Genomic DNA, 17,797 nt, shown 5'->3' on the forward strand with positions numbered 1-17,797 from the left:
AACTCTTTTGATCCCTTGGCCAAATTTGATCCAATTTGCTCATTATGTAATGATAATGGACATAATGAACAAAATTTCCCCCTCAAAAGAAGAAAAGCAAAAAATGAGAATCCCAACATGGATAAATGTGGCCTAGCTCTATGTGCTCATAGTGATGAAAATCATTGGTTTGTGGATAGTGGGTGCTCCAGACATATGACAGGGGACAAAAGGAAGTTTGTCTCATTGAACAAAAAGGAAGGAAATGTATCCTTTGGAAGTGGATCTACCAAAATTATTAGAAAAGGAATTGTTACCCTTATTAATGGAAAAGGCTCAAAATGCTTTGCCAGTAAATGGGCTCAAACACAATCTCGTGAGTGTTAGCCAAATTTGTGACCAAGGACATAATGTTGTCTTTAGCACTAAAGATTCTGAAATAAGAAACTCTTCCTCAGGGGAACTTGTGGTGAAAGGAGTTAGAACATCAGATAACATCTACATTCTGAACAAAATTCAAGAAGATAAATGTTACTTAAGTCAAACAGATGAAAGTTGGTTGTGGCACAAGCAACTTGGACATACAAGTTTTGATAACTTGATCAATATCAGCAAGATTAATGCAGTACGAAACATCCCACATTTATTCAAGCCAAATCAAGGAGTATATGGTCCATGTCAACATGGAAAGCAAACTAGAACCAACCACAAGACCAAAGATTTTTCTACATCAAAACCTTTGGAGATCATCCATGCTGATTTATGTGGACCAACTAGAACTCTGGCACTCCAAGGAGAAAGGTACTTTGCTTTATTTGTTGATGACTATATTAGAATGATGTGGGTATATTCCATAAAATATAAATCCGAAGCTTTTGAGTGTTTTAAGAATATTAAAGCTCTTGTAGAAAATGAAAACGATTCTAAGATTAAATGTCTTAGAACGGATAGAGGGGGAAATTCACATCAAAAGAATTTGATGAATTCTGTAAAGTACATGGAATCGAAAGAGAACTCTCTGCTGCCAAAACACCCAAACAAAATGGGGTAGTTGAAAGAAGAAACCAAATAGTTCAAGAAATGGCAAGAACAATATTAATAGCAACTGACTTGCAGCCAAAATTCTAGAGAGAAGCAGTCGGGACAACTGTTTATACCTTGAATCGAACTCAACTAAGACCAAATAATGAGAAGACTCCTTATGAATTATGGAAAGGAAGACTTACTTCAGTAAAATACTTCAATATTTTTCAAAGCAAAAGATTCAAAAAAATCAAAGATGGCTCACTGGGAAAATCTGATTCTGAGGTTGACGAAGGGATATTCCTTTATTCCACAAGGAGCAAAGCCTACAAGTGCTACAATAATCGACTACAGAAAATAGTGGAAAGCATTAATGTGAAGATTAATGAAGACCTTCCAGAAAAATAAATTAAAGATCATGAAGTTGACCCTCTCATTGAATAAGAACCTAAAAAAGAGGAAAAAGATCAAGAAAAACTCAACGAAAAAAAACCTTCTCAAACCCCTTCAAAGATGAAGTTTCTCCAAAAACATCACCCAGAAGAGCAGATTATTGGCAATATAGATGAAGGGATACAAACCCAAAGAAGGATGACAAGTACACCAAAGAAAAATGATGTTGCTCTCTTATCTATGATAGAACCATAAACATTTACTCAAGCACGTAAGGATCCTCATTAGGTAAAGCCATGGAAGAAGAAATGTCTCAAATCGAGAAGAATGAGACATGGGAGCTCGTACCTCATCCAAAGGATAAAAATATAATTGAAAACAAGTGGGTGTTCAAAAACAAAATGAATGAAGATGGACAAATCATAAAAAATAAGGCAAGGCTTGTTTGTAAAGGTTATTCACAAATTGAAGGAATCAACTTTGAAGAAACCTTTGCACCAGTAGCTCGTGTGGAAGCTATAAGGATGTTCTTGGCATTTTCTTGCTCGAAAGGATTTAAAATCTATCAAATGGACATAAAATCAGCATTTCTGTTAAAATTTGCAACTAGGACCAAACTCCATGTGGGTCAGCTTATTTATGGCAACTAATAGTTTTATTGGATCCCTCTAGTCGAGAGGTGTAGGATTGATCTAAGGATCATCCGATTCCAATAAGTATTTATGGAGATATGAATTTATTTTGATTATGGAATTATCATCAAGCCAACCAGCAACTTATGTAGGCTCAGGAAGCCCAAACGTCATGTCTATTCAACCTATACGTTTTTGGTATAAATAGAAGAGAATTTGATGTCATTTGAAGACACATTCTTGAAGTGATCTCCTCCTCTCCACGTCTTGGGTTTTTGGAGGAGTGAGACACCAAGAGTAATACGCTGGCCTAATGGTGATGCCCTAGCCGCAGGTCGATCTACGCAGCAAACAGAGACACCTATACGTTGTCAAATGGAGATACCTCATACACTGGAATGGAAGACCTTATACGCTGAAATGGAGATACCTCATATGCTGGAATGGAAGACCTTATACGCAGTTATGGAGACGTCTATTCACAGCCAACGTGATGCCCTAATCCGTTGTCAATGGAGACACCTAGTCATAGTCATGAAGGCATCTCAACGCAGTCAATGAAGCTATCTTACACGTTGTTCTTGAAGACACTTATACGCTTTTCATTATGGAATATTCTTACGATACGTAAGCAGAGGAAGGATTGCTATAGGTAACAGCATGACAAATTAGGTTTGCTGGCAGCTTGATGTATGAATGCACTGCATGATGTATAATGATGCATGATGACATGGAGCATGGACAGCATCATGATGAATGAGATCATAAGCATGGGCAACATAATGATCATGGGCAGCATGATAGATGAGAGCATGGGTAGCACAATGGTCATGGGCAGCATGATAGATGAGATCATGAGCAGCATGATGAACAGGTTGCATGATAGATGAGACAATGAGTAGCATGATGAATGGGCAACATGATAAATGAGATCATGGAAATGAAGGGCAGCATGATGATGGATAAGATCATGGACATGGGCAGCATGAAGTTGAATGAGAACATGTACATGAAGGACAGCATGATGATGGATAAGATCATGGACATGGGCAGCATGATGATAATCATGATTAGTGCAACATGGTGCAATATGTAGTGGTACAGCAAGAGAACCAGATGCAGCACGATGATAGGTGAAGGAGTCACCTTGGGGAATCAGCTGAAGCAGAATGTCTTCAACTGATCTCATCGTTATACGAAATGATCTATGCTAGATCTAGATAAGTCAAAGTGTTGACTTCTGTTGTAAATGTATTATCTCTCTCTCTCTCTCTTTCTCTGCTGAACTTTGAAGAACATAAAAGAAGAATTGATCAAGGGTTTCCCCACATTGTGGGGTTTGTCCCTGGCTAGTGCCACATCTTGTGTCTCTTGTCTTGGCTTGTCTTCTGCGATTTATATTTATGTTCTATCTATAGTTTATCTTAATGCTGATGTGATTGCTAACTGTGAAAATTTAAATAAATTGCTCTAGCATAGAACATACCTAAACTTAACATGGGATCGGAGCTGAGGCAAAGACAATGCCCAAGCAAGAGTGAAAGAGCAATCACCAAAGACAGTTGAGACAAGGACAAAAGGATCAATGGGTTCCTCATCCCTCTTCAAATTCACCAAGGGTGAAGTGCAAGAAGAGAATACTATCAGAATGGCGCAGTAGAAGTTTCTGACAGCCTTCGTTAAAATCACTTCATTGGGAAGTACAAATCTAAGGGTGGAAGAAAAGGTAGATGCCTTGGTTGCAATCAGTTCAGCCATCATACGAAGGAGTGTCCAAATGGTAGAGACACATCTCTTGATGAAGATAACAATCATTCTAGGGACATCTTCAATGATCAAAGGAATGACTGGTAATGCAGTTCATCAAGGAAATGGTCGACCCTTCAAAGAAAGCAAGGAACCCAAAAATCTCTTTTATGTACCTGATCACAAGAAGAACCTAGTGTCCATCTCGAAAATGGAAGGGTGGCACTCATCGATGGAAAGGTACGTGTTTGAAAATAGATTTTTCAAAGATTCTTTTGAGTTCAAGGTTGTATCAAGTTGCAGGAAGTCCACTAGGGGACCATGTCCACTAACACAGAGCACCAGAGGTCTGTGAGTCAGATGGTGACAGGGATGCCTGAATTCAAAAAGAGCATGAAGGTACATGTTTGAGATGTACCAAAGGAAAATCTTATAAGGGGACCATTCCCCTCATGCCATAGGTCCACAGGTTTGCAACAACCCGAGGAGTTTGAGATTCATGATCGGGAATCTCATGTATGCAGGTGGTAGAAAGCCCTCTATGGCTTGAAGCAAAACACCCTGGGCATAGTATGAGAGGATCAACAACTGTCTGATGAAGCTGAGATTCACTAGGAGTGAAATCAATCCAAACCATCCGAAGGTTGTGAATGACAGACCTCTCATACCGGCACCTATGTCTGACAGGTGCAGACCCTCTCATTCGTAGAAGACAGAGGGAGTTGGATTCCAAATGTGGAAAGATAAACTGCAAGCCTGTGACTACCTCGAGGATCTTAACTTTCAGAAGTTATACGGTAGTGATGTTAGACCAGATTTATGAAAGTTCTTGGTGAACTTCCGTCTGAACATATGTTTTGAAGTTAGCACGGGGAGCTCATATTTGGTTGAGCCTCACTAGATTGGTGCCAAGAATCTTCTGAGATGTCTTCAGGGCACAATCTCTCATGGATTGAGATACACTGCCGGAAATATGAAAACTGCCTGATTATTCGAATGCTGACTGGGCAGGCAGTGTGAAGGATCACTAGAGCACTTTTCAGTGCTGGTTCTCTTTGGATTCTGCTTCGATATCATGGATGAGCAAGAAATAGAAGTCGATTGTTATAAGTACCGCCGAGACTGGATACATAACTACGAGTATGACCTCGTATGAATTTGCCTAGTTGTGGAAACTCTTTAGTGAGTACACATGATGAATACGACTGTGATTCTCTGTGACAACAAGAGGTGGGATTCGATTATTGAGGAATCCTGTATTCAACGATTGCTCCAGTAGATAGACATCAGATACTGCCTTATCTGGGATATGGAAGGTCGATGAGCAAGGAGGCTCCATCGCATTAAGATGAAGTACAGGTCGATACACTTTGCCATAGCCCCAAGGAAAGATCAAATTTGTGATTTTCCCGAATGACTTGGAGTCGTCAAGAGACCCTTGTACAAGGGTCCTGCATGTTGCATACATTGAGCTCTGGGAGCTCTAGGGATTGCGGTTCTTACTAGAGCAACATACGACCACAGGGTGACTCACCCTCCCCTGGTGGTGTGCACTGGGACAAGATAATTCGCTCTCTTGTGGGACAGGATGATTCGCTCTCCTGTGGACAAGATGATTCGCTCTCCTGTGAACAAGATGATTCGCTCTCCTGTGGACAAGATGATTCGCTCTCCTGTGGGACAGGATGATTCGCTCTCTTGTGTAGTAGGATGATTAGTTCTCCTGTGAGGCCTGGATGATGTGTTCTCCATGGCGATGGTGTAGCGCGATGATTAGTTCTCCTGTGAGGATAGGATTGACTAAGTTCTCCTGTCAAGGCATCCTACCCATGTAGTCTGGGACTCATAAGAAGTACCTCTCATCTGATCAATGAGCAAGGAAATGAGGATAGGGACCATAGTAGTACCAATGGATGCATCGTTGTATCTACCGTACTCCCTATGCTAGGATGACCTTCGTTGATCTGGGATCAATGATACTGGTCTAGGACCAGTGGTAGCAGTTGTACCTACTATGATGCTGACTTCGGGTTGGTTGAGACTGGTCTGGGACCAGTGATACATGCTTTGAGACTGACTTAAGGTCAGTGGAAGAATAGTTTGGGACCAGTGGTAGGAGTTGTACGTACTATGACACTGACTTCAGGTTGGTTGAGACTGGTCTGGGACCAGTGGTACATACTCTGAGACTGACTTAAGGTCAGTGGAAGACTGGTCTGGGACCAGTGGTAGGAGTGGTACCTACTATGACGCTGACTTCGAGTCGATTGAGATTGGTCTGGGGCTAGTGGTACATACTCTGAGACTGACTTAGTGTCAGTGGAAGACTGGTCTGGGACCAGTGAGAGTGGTACATGCTATGGCGCTGACTTCGGGTCAGTTGAGACTGGTCTGGGACCAGTGGTACACTCTCTGACACTAATGATACTGGTCTGGGATCAGTAGTAGGAGTGGTACCCACTATGACACTGACCTTGGGTCGGCTGAGACTGGTCTGGGACCAGTGGTACACACTCTGAGACTGACTTCGGGTCAGTGGAGAATGTTATGAGACATTCTCGATCAATTCTTCTTCTTCGTGGTTCAGCAGAGCTAAGTTGAGCAGAGTCGACAGATCTAAGTTGAGCAGAGCAAAGCAGAGCCAGTAGAGCCAGCAGAGCTGAGTAGAGCAGAGCAGAACCAACAGAGCTGAGCAGGGCAGTGCAGGGCACTGATGGCAGAGATAGTACAGTTGGACATATGGATTAGCGGATGGAGTTCTCCCTAGTTGAGAGGGAGTGTTAAAATTGGCAACTAGGGCCAAACTCCATGTGGATCAGCTTATTTATGGCAGCTAATATTTTTATTGGATCCCTCTCGTCGAGAGGTGTCGGATTGATCTAAAGATCATTTAATTCTGATAAGTATTTATGGAGATATGAATTTATTTTGATTATGGAATTATCATCAAGTCGACCAGCAACTTATGTAGGCTCAAGAAGCCCAAATGTCATGTCTATTCAACCTATACGTTTTTGGTATAAACAGAAGAGGATTTGATGTCATTTGAAAGACACATTCTTGAAGTGATCTCCTCCTCTCCACATCTTGGGTTTTTGGAGAAGGAGTGAGACACCAAGAGTAATACGCTGGCCTAATGGTGATGCCCTAGCCGCAAGTCGATCTACGCAACAAATAGAGACACCTATACGTTGTCAAATGGAGATACCTCATACGCTGGAATGGAAGACCTTATACGCTAAAATGGAGATACCTCATACGCTGGAATGGAAGACCTTATATGCAATTATGGAGATGTCTATTCATAGCCAATGTGATGCCCTAATTCGTTGTCAATGGAGACACCTAGCCGCAGTCATGAAGGCATCTCAATGCAGTCAATGAAGCTATCTTACACGCTGTTCTTAAAGACACTTATACGCTATTCATTATGGAATATTCTTACGCTACGCAGGCAGAGGAAGGATTGTTGTAGGTAACAGCATGACAAATTAGGTCTGTTGGCAGCATGATGTATGAATGGACTGCATGATGTATAATGATGCATGATGACATGGAGCATGGACAACATCATGATGAATGATATCATAAGCATGGGCAACATAATGATCATGGGCAGCATGATAGATGAGAGCATGGGCAGCATGATAGATGAGATCATGAGCAGCATGATGAATGGGTTGCATGATAGATGAGATCATGAGTAGCATGATGAATGGGCAGCATGATAAATGAGATCATGGACATGAAGGGCAACATGATGATGGATAAGATCATGGACATGGGCAGCATGAAGTTGAATGAGAACATGTACATGAAGGACAGCATGATGATGGATAAGATCATGGACATGGGCAACATGATGATAATCATGATTAGTGCAGCATGGTGCAATATGCAGTGGTACAACAAGAGAACTAGATGCAGCGCGATGATAGGTGAATGAGTCACCTTGGAGAATCAGTTGAAGTAGAATGTCTTCAACTGATCTCATCGTTATACGAAATGATCTATGCTAGATCTAGATAAGTCAAAGTGTTGACTTCTGTTGTAAATGTACTATCTCTCTCTCTCTTTCTCTGTTGAACTTTGAAGAACATAAAAGAAGAATTGATCAAGGGTTTCCCCACATTGTGGGGTTTGTCCCTCGCTAGCGCCACATCTTGTGTCTCTTGTCTTGGCTTGTCTTATGTGATTTATATTTATGTTCTATCTATAGTTTATCTTAATGTTGATGTGATTGCTAACTGTGAAAATTTAAATAAATTGCTCTAGCATAGAACATACCTAAACTTAACAATTTCTGAATGGGGAACTCAAGGAAGAAGTCTACATGGAGCAACCAGAAGGGTTTAATCTAGCGGAAGGAAAAGACTTTGTTTGTAAGTTGAAAAAGGCATTATATGGGTTGAAACAAGCTCCTAGAGATTGGTACACAAGGTTGGATCACTATCTACAACAACAAGGCTTCAAGAAGGGGGTAGCAGGAAGTAATCTCTACATAAAGATGGATGAGGATAAGTTACTAGTCACTCTTGTCTATGTTTATGATCTGATTTTTGTTAGTAATAATGATGAGATGAGCCATGATTTTGCTCAAAATATGTCAAAAGAGTTCGAGATGTCGATGATAGGAGAGTTATCTTACTTCCTTGGACTACAAGTATCTCAAACCACGGCAGGCATGTTCATATCTCAAGCAAAATATCTTAAAGACATGCTTAAAAGATATGGAATGGAAGACTGTGCACCCATGAGCACACCTATGACCACAGATTGCAAATTAAGCAAAGATGATGACTCTCCTCTGGTAGATGCAACTCATTACAGGTCAATAATTGGAGCCCTCCTATACTTAACTGCTACGAGACTTGACATTATGCAAGCAGTAGGAATGGTGGGAAGATTTCAATCAGCTCCTAAACAATCCCATTTGTTGGTTGTAAAAAGAATTCTCAGATACTTGAAAGGAACTCCTAATTTCGGTCTTTGGTACCCTAAGAGCTCAACTCTTACTGTGACTGCATACATCGATGTTGATTGGGCCGGAAGTGTCGATGATTGAAAAAGTACTAGTGGAAATGCATTCTTCCTGGGAGATTGTCTAGTATCTTGGCTCAGTAAAAAACAAACATCCATATCACTATCTATAGCTGAAGCCAAGTATATAGCTCCTGCAGATTGTTGTACTCAAATATTATCGATGAAGGAAGCTTTGAAAGATGTCAACATAGGTACAAATCAACCAATCACCATCTATTGTGATAACACAAGTGCTATCAATCTCAGCAAAAATCCAGTGATGCACTCAAAAACCAAACATATACCAATCAAGTATCATTTCCTTCATGAACAAGTAGCTGAACAAAACATCATCTTGGAATATATCAATACTAAGGAGCAGATAGCTAATATTTTCACAAAACATCTTCCTCGAGAAGCATTTGAATATCTTCGCTAAAAGATGGGGGTTATTTCTCTAGCATCACATTAAGTTGATTCATAAAGATGTTGCATGACAAGGGGAGCAGTTTGACAGGGGGAGTCCTTGTGCACTCCTTTGCCATTGATGTCAAAGGGGGAGAGAAGAAGAATATTGCCATCAATGACAAAGGGAGAGATTGTTAATCTAGGTCTGTCATTGATGTCAATATAGCAATGTTTGTGATGGCAAATTCTTTTATACATGATTCCCCATTGATATCCATTAATCATAATGCTCATAGTGATGAAAGTTTGATATATGATGATATGATGAGATGGAGGACCCAAGTGGATTGAACAACAGGAGGTCAATTGAACAGCGAAAAAATGACGCAGGAGGTCAATTCAACAACAATTGAACAGCAAATGACGCAAGGAGGTCAATTCAACAGCAAATGACACAGGAGGTCAATTGAATAGCAATTAAACAGCAAATGGCATAGAAGGTCAATTGATCAGCAATTGAATAGCAAATGATGCAATAGATCCAGTAAAGCAACAAGAGCAGGAAGCCAAAGAGTGAAGAAGAGTCATAGCAGCAAAAATTATTGGAAGAGCGAGGGTAGGAAAGTATGGACTTCCTTGATTGTCGCTGAAGTCCCGCACTCAATCCTAGTTGTCGATCTCATAGTCAACCCTTAGATCACTATCAACTGCAGGGGTTAAGGCCATTTTTAATCCATGTGCCAGTCGAAGTCACGCAAACCGTCGATTGCGATAAGGTTGTGGACCCGACGGTAAAGGTGATGACATAGCATGTGGGACCTCCATGTGGAGAAGAAGGACAGTTCACAACTTGTGAACATGAAATAGCATAAGAAAGGAAGCCAAAGGTTGAGCTAACAATAGAAAGAAAGCCGAAGGTCGAGTGAGCACAGAGGAAGCCAAAGGGCCAGTGGAAGACGAAGGTAAAAACATTCTGTTGATTGGGTCTTTAAAAAGGCTCAGACCTATGATAAATTGATTGATGGAAGAAGTACAGAACGCAATTTTGAAGAACGGTTTTGTGAAAGGAAATAAAGTTTCATCTGTCAGCGTTTGAAGGGAGCAGTGGACAGCACCAGCATTAAAGTGATTGTGAGTTTGTTTCTTGGAAGTAAGATCTCGCGACAATAAGAAGCAGTCACTCCCGAAACAATTACCGCAACACAGATCTTGGAGACATTATTAGAGATCATGATGGCTATTTGAAATCATCATAAGGTAACTTTGCAGACTTTGTGTGGGCAATATGAAGAATTGTGAAGACTCCTTCATATGAAGACATGTTGTCATTGATGTAGCAGTGAAGCTGTAGATTGACATAACACAGTGAAGAAGATTTTAAGAGCAATGTAATACAATCAAATCATTTCTTGACAAAGCAAAACTATAGGGTTGGAGCCCTTGGGGTTGGTGCCTCAGAATTGGAAGGATTGGTGTCCATGGAGTTGGTGCTCCTAAACACAAGGTTGATGCCTTAAGAAGATAGGGTTGGAGGCCTCGAGGTTGGAGCCTCACAAATGATCAAGTTGGTGCTTGGCAACAGCTTGGAGCCTTATATATATTGTATCTGATTTATTGTAAAGATTATATTAATAAAATAATTTATTCCTATTGCTCATTTTGTGTTCTAAATACAAATAATTTAACTGATAAAAATAACGATTGAAAAGAAACACTGATTCATCCCCCCTCTCAGTATTTCCAATGGTCGGAACCACTCTCAAGCATCCTAAGTCATTTCATGCTAATGTTAAAACTTTAAGTAAAAGGATAAAAATGAGAGATAAAGGAGAATGTCACTTTACCATGAATTGCATATCAATACTAGGGCCATAGGCTTGAATATTAGGTTGCCCCGCTCAAAAACTCTTGTTTCTTTGAAAAAAATTGCACTTGGAACATCGAGACTTCAAGAGGGCTACCACCTAACACTGTTACAAGTCACTTCTGTTGTATATACACGAGATGATCCAATCTTCTCTCTGGGTAGGCCTAACTCCTGAGCTCCAAATCACCAGGCTAGCAGTCACCTTAGTCCATCAAGGTGTTGCACTTCGGCACCAATTTTCACCCAACCTTCAACTCCTCTTCGTCACTTCAAGGTAGCTTGTCTAGGGTTACTTTGGGCTATCAACATGTTGCTCTCCATCAAACCAATGATGCCCAATACTACACTGCAAGATCTACACCGATGAAGGCTCATGATCACCCAATCACGCCTCCAAATTGGCTCCCACTGGCTATCCAATACTCTGATCCAAATCTGACCCAAAATCACGGATCCAACACCTCAAAAACACATCTGAGCTCACTGTTTGAGGTCCTATTTGACTGCTGCAAATATGGGTCTGGTTAAGGCACAATACACAATCCTAACAGCCCTCACAAAAGTGCTGCAACATTCCTCCTTTTTTTGTGGATTCCCTTCTCCAGCAAGCCTCCAACTCTACGTTGCATGTTCACTGCACCAACTCCCTCAATTAGGCCTTATGACCCTCTTGTCTTACCTAGAACAGGCTTGTAGTTGCTTCTAGGGCTTGTGGCTTCCTACAAGAAGCCTTCTCCTTGTTGCGGCAGCCCTTCTCAAGGGTCTGCACCCTTCCTTGGCCCTTAAAACAGACTTCCCTTCCTTGGCCTCCAAGAATAGGGCCTTGACCCTCTGTTACAGATCCATTTGGGCACATCAATCCCATCATCCAGATCAGTGTTTTAGGGCTCATCAAACCCTAATTTCAGTTGCTACATGCCCTAAACAAGTCACCCCTTTGAATGCCTCCTTCCCAAACAATTTCATGACTTGAAAACATCCAGAAATGACCTCTAAAGGGACCAGCGTAGGTAGGCCCATGTAAGGGTGCGCTGCAAAGCAGTTAAGTCCATGCCAGGGTGCTCTGCAGAGCACTTAGGCTTCCTTTCACCTGCATTGGGCGAGTTTGAGCAAAATTCACATTGGGTTTGGGGAATATTCTTATCTTTTGGAGTCATCTAGAAAGTTGCCTCACTTATCAACTCCTATGAGCTCGAAAATGGATGAGGAATGAGTTAAGATGCATCCTATCCTCTCATCCCTTCCTCCATGGAACTAATTCTAAGTATAGAAGGCCATTCAATGCCACCATTTATGACAAAACCTCGTTCATCTCCCTATAATTTGACCACTCATCTAAGTGGTCAGGGGCTGGACTTCAATGATTGTAAGGAGATAATGTTAGTTTGAGATTTGAGACTATTGTAAGTGTCATTATGCTACCGGAATGTCATGCTTATGATGTGATGTGGATGGAACCAAAGCTAGAGGAGTGACTTAGAATCAGACTTGATGGTTATAATTCCTTCTTCTATTCAATAAAGTATTTGAACCTTTATCCCATATGTTTGTATTGTCATATGATGCTTATATGTGTGAAATGTATCCAATTCCATTCACTTGTATTCAATAGATCTTTTGCTTTGATCGGTTCTTTGTCTTCTGTTGATGTTTACAAGTACTTCTCAAGCGTGTTAAGTACGGGAAGGAGTGACAGGATCGATACAAAGGAGACAAGAGGAAAGTGGAACTACAAGTAGGTATTCTCATCTTCTTTGTCTTATCTATTGCTTATAGGAAAAGGGTAAAGTGCTTTAAACTGTTGTTCTAGATATGGCTACTTATCTAGGGAATTAGTATTTATTTATAGATACCAAATTCTCTGAAACAAATTGGTGACTCCGCTGCGGAAGATCCTGCTTCCTAGTAGCTTATCCACCTCCTAGGACATTCTTGTAGACCCTACTTGTGTTCATTGACTGTATTTCAGCTCTTTTGCATTGAATTTTGGTCAAAAATTGAGGTTAGATGACTCTTGAGTGGCCTCTCAGGAATCAACGCAGGCTTGGTCAGGGACAGTGCTCTGCAGAGCACCCTTGAGTGAGAGACAGTGCTCTGCAACGCAGTTAGGCCCTCTTTGACCTGCGCTGATCCACCTTAGGGAAAATTTTCACCTTTGGAATGTGTTTTTGCCAACTTTTCTCTGCTTGTTTGTTTGTTGATTGATCAATGAATGTTATGTCTCAGAGAACAAGTTTCTATCTCCTTGTCTAGCCCTACTTTGATTTGATTGATTAATGTTTCTTAAATTTTTTCTTTGTCATTATCAGTCTATAGTCAAAGTTAGAATATAGTTGATTAATCTTTGTTCGAAAGAAAGTGTCGTAAAGTCTTCTTTTCCTTCGAAACAGAACTGTCATCAAAGTCTTTGTTCTTATTAAAGATTGATTGATTGTATGTGCATATTTCCTTTTGTTCATATTCACATTAAGGAAATCGAAAAGAAAAACTTGCATCGTTCATATTGTAGTTTGTGAATGCTTGAAAGGAATAGCTAGGGAAATTGCATTAGTTGTGCTCTTTGCTCTTTGTCAAAGATCTGATTGCTCTATCCCTATTAGCTAAGGTTTTCATTGTTCAATTGAATGAAAATAATGCTTATCATATTAGTTGCAATTTAGGAATTGCAAATATACATCACATGGTGAACCTTGAAAGTCAAATTCTAAAGAAGATCAACTTAAAATTTATCTGAATTTACCTAATGGAGAATTGTCACCTAACGAAAAACATTTAATGGTTCTAGGCTAGAGACGTGTTCCGACATCATAAAACAAAGTAGTTGTCGCTAACTTCTCTGTAATACATTCCGAGTGTGATACCTCATTCCACGTACATGAGTATATCATAGCTCGTGCACGTACCTTCGGGTATATAGGGCGGTGTTACAGTACATAAAGTATATGGGAATGCTCTCACTGTGCGGTTTTGCATTAGACAGCGCTTATATGGATTGGGCCTCCACATACCTTCGGGTATATATGGGAGGACAACGCTAGGTTGCTATACATCCTTAGGTAACCGAGTTGGCTGCCTTCTACATGGTGATACACCGAACACAGCATTCGGGTAGACTGCCTGCTCATACTTCTCGGTTCGTCGGGAGGTATTCTGCAGTTCACAGTTGCTTGGTAAACCTTTTGCCTAGATTATCCTTTTTTTGTTTTGTTATGTTACTTTGATTAAAATAAATTTAATTGACCGTGGATAACATCCTCCACGCTCGCTCCTTAGTTGATCTTAGGTTGAAACATATGGCGACAAATCCAGAGTCCACCGATCAAGGAATTCCTTTTGATGGGAATCCTAGTCCTTTTCCTCCTTTCGGAAATATTGGTGCTCCTTATATGGCTACATTATCCCTACCGGATTTACCATTGGCTTGCCAGTATGGTTGTTTTCAACCTCCTTGGTTCAAAATGTCGTGATGTCTCCGCAATCGAGTACACCTCCAACTAGACAAAATCAACCTCCTGTTGATCGTAAAGTTGACCCTTTGCCTTCTTTCTCGGTTGTTTCTTCCTCCCCTTCTTCCTCTTCTCCTGGTGAAAGTATTGGTACTAGTAACCAGGTGGCTAAGAAGAATAAGAAAGGGAAGAAGAAGAAGAAGAAACAAATTCAATAGAGGAGCAAGCAAGCAACCATTGCTTTGAATGCAACATCTGATGAGAAACTGTCCGTCAAGCCTCACAAAGTTCGATATCCATGTAAACTTTGTACGGGAACCATCTTCTTTGAAATTGTCCTGATATTCCTCATATCTTAGAAGAATGGTCTTCTCGTTCACATCATCCTGTGTCATCAACTTCTGGAGATCATGCTGGTGACACACCATCAACTAGTGGTAGTAAAGTTCATGGAAAGAAGGGTAGAGTTAAGTTTCCTTGTAGGTTATGTGAAGGGAATCACCCCATTCACCTTTGTCCCTATCTGGATGAAGCCAAAAAAGTGTTGGATAACCGTCCTGCTTCACCGCAACGACTTCCATCTAGTTACAGGAGACTCTCCCTTAACCCTTAACTAGTTGATGAATTGACTAACCAAAATCAACCGTTGATCAAACCCACTCTCTCTGAAAGTGAATCCTACGAGTCTATACCCGACCCAAATCAACAGGTTGAGGTAACAGTTGACCTGATTTCACCTTCAGTTAATCGTACCTTTCCCGAAGAGAGTGAATATGATACCACTCAGGTTCTTTTCGTTTCTTCAGATTCAAATGAGCTTGGGGGCAATCCTCTTGTTCCATCAAGACAGGAGGAAAATCCTCCCATTCTCGTAACTCAAGGGGTTAATTCTCCCATTCTTATGGTACCCCCTCCAAGTAGTCTAGTCACTTCCTTTGATTGGAACCAACTGGCAGGATTCCATCTTCCTTCTTATGTGCCTTTCCAAATCATAGTACAGGTTTGTAATATGATTGTATCTAGCACTATTATAGATGAAGGAGAATCCGTGAGTATCCTTTCCTCCACTGCTTGGCAAACGCTCAGTTCGCCGCCACTTGTGCCAGTTACTCAGAATCTGTTGGCTTTTAAATAGGAACCAGTCAACCATTAGGGATCCTTCCTTAGTTGCCTATTACTTTGGGAGGAAAAATTGTTTATCTGAATGTGATGGTAGTCCCAGGCCCTTTAGATTACAATTTACTTCTTGGGCGCGACTATGTTTATGACATGGGAGCTATTGTTTCAACACTCTTGCGAGTGATTTATTTCCCACATGAAGGCAGAATTGTCATCGTTGACCAGCATTCATTTCCCGGTCCAAATATGGCTTCCAGTCAACCATCTTCCCTAACTAGTCCTTTTGTACCAATGGTATCATCCCCGCCATGGGTTAATTATGTGGCAACCCGTTCCATGCCTACATCAACAGACGATCAATTTCGTGATGCTGTACATTATGTACTGGGGGCACTGGAACCAAATCTCTCCTTCCAAAGCATTGTTCTCCCATCTGATGAGAACCTCTTGCAATTCATGACCTCTTATGGGTCATGAACCAAGGATATGAGGATAGTTCTTTTACTATGTCAACGTCGTTAAAAAATGAAATAGGTCCACGAGGATTATTTCTAGTCTTGTGTCAACCTCATTAAAAAATGAAACAAGGAACATGAGGATAGTTCTTTTATTGTGTCAACCTCATTAAAAATGAAACAGGCCCATGAGGATAGTTCCTGGTCTTGTGTCAACCTCATTAAAAAATGAAACAAGGAATATGAGGACAGTTCCTTGTCTTGTGTCAAGCTCGTTAAAAAATGAAAGAAGGAATACGAGGATAGTTCCTTTTCTTGTGTCAACCTCGCTAAAAAATGAAACAAAGGAGTATGAGGATAGTTCTTTTACTGTGTCAACCTCATTAAAAAATGAAACAGGTCTAAGAGCATAGTTCCTTGTCTTGTGTCAAGCTCATTAAAAAATGAAATAAAGGGTATGAGAATAGTTCCTTGTCTTGTGTTAAGCTCGTTAAAGAATGAAACAAGGTCCCCTGGAGCAAAGTTTCAAGTCGAGTCTTTGATTAGATCTCGTAAAATCCTAGTCCAATCTTTCACTTGATCTCGTAAATGAACCTTCATTCCTTCCACCTGATAGCCACAAATAGTCTACTTAGGTGAATGTAATGAAGCTTGGAGGGCATGCACCTAGTGGTAAAGTTAAGTTTCCTTGTAGGTTATGTGAAGGGAATCACCCCATTCACCTTTGTCCCTATCTGGACGAAGCGAGAAAGGTGTTGGATAAGTGTCCTACTTCATCGCAGCAACTTCCATCTAGTTACAAGAGATTCTCCCTTTCATCATGCTGGTGGCATGTAAACCAATCTCAAGCATAGTTCTTCGTTTCAAGCTTGTGTAAAAATGAAACTGAATTCAAGTATAGTTCTTCATTTCAAGCTTGTGTAAAAATGAAACTGAATTCAAGCATAGTTCTTCATTTCAAGCTTGTCTAAAAATGAAACTGAATTCAAGCATAGTTCTTTGTTTCAATCTTGTGTAAAAATGAAACTGAATCCAAGCATAGTTCTTCATTTCAAGCTTGTCTAAAACTGGAACTGAATCCAAGCATAGTTTTTTTCGTTTCAAGCTTGTGTAAACATGAAACTGAATCCAAGCATAGTTCCCTATGGTTCAAGCTTGTGTAAAATGAACCCATTTCCACTTTAACCCTCATGATTGCCATTCTATCAGCCTCTTTCATTAGATGAGCCTTGGTTGTTTTCATCCCATCGCCACCATCCCTTTGGTTGATCATACACTTTCACTTGGTTGTTTTACCCTTTTTGAGGAACAGTTGCAATGAGTGTGTTGGAAACACTGAGAGGGGGGTGAATCAGTATTTCTTACTTCCCTTTTTTTTTTTAAATTGTCCTAGTGATTGCCATAAGCATATATAGATATGTATATGTATACACAGAACACAGAAATCAACAACTGGAATTAATGCTTTTATTAAAAACTCAAGACAGTGTAATAAAATAAATACAATATAAGTATATATCTTATTGTGAATAGTTGCCAAGCTCCAACTTGGACTTCAGTGAGGCTCCAACCTCCAGAGCACCAACTCTATTTTGCAATGGTTCTGCACTTAGGAGCACCTACCCCTAATGACTTTAGTCCTGTTCAATTCTGAGGCTCCAACCTCTTGGGCTCCAACCCAACCTTGGTATAAACTGGTATACTGCT

This window comes from Pinus tabuliformis, chromosome Q, assembly GCF_031772625.1.
Source record: "Pinus tabuliformis cultivar Carrire ecotype Pingquan chromosome Q, CPIR1, whole genome shotgun sequence".
NCBI classification, from domain to species: Eukaryota; Viridiplantae; Streptophyta; class Pinopsida; order Pinales; family Pinaceae; genus Pinus; species Pinus tabuliformis.